Source organism: Anopheles arabiensis, chromosome 2 (assembly GCF_016920715.1).
Source record: "Anopheles arabiensis isolate DONGOLA chromosome 2, AaraD3, whole genome shotgun sequence".
NCBI classification, from domain to species: domain Eukaryota; kingdom Metazoa; phylum Arthropoda; class Insecta; order Diptera; family Culicidae; genus Anopheles; species Anopheles arabiensis.
Window position 1 is genome coordinate 63,524,439 of NC_053517.1, and position 3,349 is coordinate 63,527,787.

A 3,349-nucleotide genomic window follows, 5' to 3' on the forward strand; every position below is an offset into this window, starting at 1 on the left:
ATATTTCACCAGTCAAATTGTTCATTTCACTGTATATTTCACCACGTCTGGCCTTGCGGTTATAGACGTGAAATAAGGCAATACAACAGAAATACAGAAATACACAATATATTTCCAATAGCTGGGAAAGAGAATATCTTTTTTGTCTATTTTGAGAGATATATTGTCCATTAAGTTTCACTACAATCACCACATGCACCTTACGCGGAATGGTTATAAAGATTATTTATTCCAAGTGTACAGTCAAAATAACCTTCCATTTTAATAAAATTATAGGGAAAAAAATCATGAAAATTTCAAATATGGTAATTTTTAATATCATAACTTTGTGTTTTCTTGTGACAGCTTTTCTTATGTTATCGACAAATGTCGCGTACAACTAGTGTTTCAGCAAATTTAAATGACACGCTTTTTCCAATGTTATCGGCTATCGCAAGTGCAGGACAGATCGTTTTCCTGGTTGATATGATCGCCAACGTAAATAGTAAAGTATGCTCCATTGACACATGCCTCGCTTATCGTAATCCTTAACGATTTATGATTTTATTTAATTACGTTTGTTAAAATATTGCATTGCATGTTCGCAGATCGAAGATTCAGTAGAAATTATTCGTTGTGTGTCTGCAATAGCTGAAAGCTATGAACGAAATAATTTGCACAAAAATTTCTATGACGAAATTCACAAAAGTGTAAGTACCATGTAATTTTTTACGGCTGAAATCAAAATTACTTTTTTTTATGTAGGTGACAATATTTTCTTTGATTGTGCGTAATGTTCTGGATAGCACTAACTTATATGGTTATTTTGATCTGGATCGAAGTCTAGTTATGACGGTAAGTTTGTTTTAATGCATGGTCATTATGAGCGAGCAATAGTTTATTATTTTTCTTTTCAGATAATTGCTTCCACATGTTCTTATTTGATCGTTTTAATTCAAGTAATGTAATGGATTGTACAGACATGTTCGTTAATTTGTGGTATATTCAAAGGTGGTTCGATTTTTGAACACCACATATTGTTTATTTCATATTACATTATTTCGTATTGTCGAGGTTGATTGGTATATTGCAGGTGTATACAACAGCTTGTAAAGAGTAAATTTTTTGTAGTTACCAATAATTTTGGATTATTCTAATAGGGAAAACAAGCCAACTACTGTTCGCGAGTCGTACTTTGCGATAACTGTTTTATTTATTTATTAAATAATATTTGTTTATTTATTAACTTATTAATTTATTTATTTACTCATTTATTTATACGTTAATAAATAATTTAAAAAATATTTATTGATTAATAAACTAATAAATTAATTTTTTTATAGATTTTATATTTAGTTATTCCTTTATTCAATAATTCATTTCATTTCATTTCATTTCATTTATTAAATCCAATATCTGCAATCAAGGATAAATAATGCAGACATAAAAATTAATTAATAGCTAACAAACAAACAAAATCAATCATAAAATACTAAGCCTAACTAAACTAGTACTGAGCTAGCAAAAAAAAAAAACTGGATAATCTTAGGGACAAAAGAGAGTAAATGAAAACAAAGAAGAAAAATCAAAGAAAATTAGAAGAAAAAATACGGTTACGGAAAGAGTTAAGAGAGCAGTCGAAATCAAAGAGATAGTACAAGTGGTTAAACAACCTGAAACAAGATAGAAGAGGATCCTTGAAAGCATAAAGAGTGTGACGTGTTTCAATTGACAGAGGATCATGGGAACGAAGAGAACGAGAGGGAACATACAGCATGATGGACGAGAGTAAATCAGGAGCACCAAAAGTAGAAAGTAATAAGCCACTAATAAAACAAGCTTGAAACACTTGGCGACGGAAGCTTAAAGAGTAAAGATTTAATAACTGCAATCGCATTTCATAGGGAGGTAGTGAGGCAGCACCGAACAAACGACGAAAAGTAAACCTGGTAAAGAGGCGATGAATGCTTTACATTCTTGAACAGCCATCGATAGTGAGAGGATTCTAAATGATGCTAGCATATTCAAGAAGAGGCCTTACCAGAGCACAGTAAAGGTTTCTAAGGCAGCTTTGATCTCTAAATAAAAATTTAAATTAAATTTTAAATTTAAATTTAAGACGACGGGTCAAGTATAATACCAATGTCACGGATGGACATAACACGAGAGAGGGACGAGTTAGAGAGAGTATAGTTAAATAAAATAGGAGAAAGAGAGTGAGAGAAAGAAATAACAGCACACTTTTCAGGACACAGGCGAAGTAAATTGGATGAACACCAATTGTAGCAGATTTACTGCTAACAGTAGGTCACATCCAACTTAAACAAAGTAATCATAACAATCCGATCAATATCGTAATTAGATATCATATCGAGAACATTGCGAAATGTATAACCACCCATAAACATAAACACTTACGAAATATAAAACCGTCAACGCAATTGCAAAACCAATTGCCCAGGGTAACCCAAAAAGAACACCCATTAATAAACAATAACGTTCGATCGTCTTTATCCACAAAAACATAACAGGAAACTCGACAGACGATCAGAAGAAAGTAGGTCAGTTTAAAATATAAATATATAACAATATATGGATGACAAAGTGTGTCATCATAGAAAATAATTGGTTATAAATAAAGCTTGTAACTTGACCATCCTAACGTAGCAAGCGAACGATAAGACACAATCGCAATTGAACTAACCTACGGTACGTTCTCGCTCGATACCCCGCTTCTTTCTGCACTCTTCTTCTGCATTCCGCGCATCAGCTTACCGCACACGGTTCTGATAAACAAAAGTGCGCGACAAACCTACTACACAATAAACAAAACCATTGAGGTAGTGCTGAAGTCTCAAACAATTAGAAGAAGAAGACAAAGGTAAAAAGATTTTGAAATCATCCGCATAAAGGAGATGACCATCAGGAGGTAACACATTGCAAACATTATTGATGAATAAAGAAAACAAAAGAAGGCTTAGCACACAACCCTGACGGACACCTGACGTACAAAAAACCTCTTCAGATAAGTACGACCCGGTTTTAACTCTGCAAGATCGATTACTTAAGTATGAGGACAACCAGCAAATAATGCCATCAGAAAATCAAGTTTAGACAATATAGCTAAAAATAAAGAGTGAGTTAAACTATGAAATGCAGCGCGAAAGTCAGTGTATATTGCATCAAGTTGGGTACCGGCCTCAAAAGATCTAAAAATATTGGTAACAATAGACATGAGATTAGTTGAAGTAGACCACCAGGCATAAACCAATGCTGTTTAGAGCTAATAGCGGAACTACAACAATGAAATATGGTTGGAAAGATACATAGCTCAAAAGTTATAGCTGTGGCGCAAGTTTGGGTTATCCCA

General features: G+C 33.2%; 1 long non-coding RNA gene across 1 annotated transcript; it reads left to right on the forward strand.

Annotated features, from left to right (window-relative positions):
• The first annotated feature begins 614 nt into the window (after nt 1-614).
• On the forward strand, nt 615-1,084 carry LOC120898038. Its single transcript, XR_005738611.1, has 3 exons — nt 615-689; nt 745-834; nt 897-1,084. It is a non-coding gene; the product is annotated as an uncharacterized LOC120898038 (long non-coding RNA).
• The last annotated feature ends 2,265 nt before the right edge of the window (nt 1,085-3,349 follow it).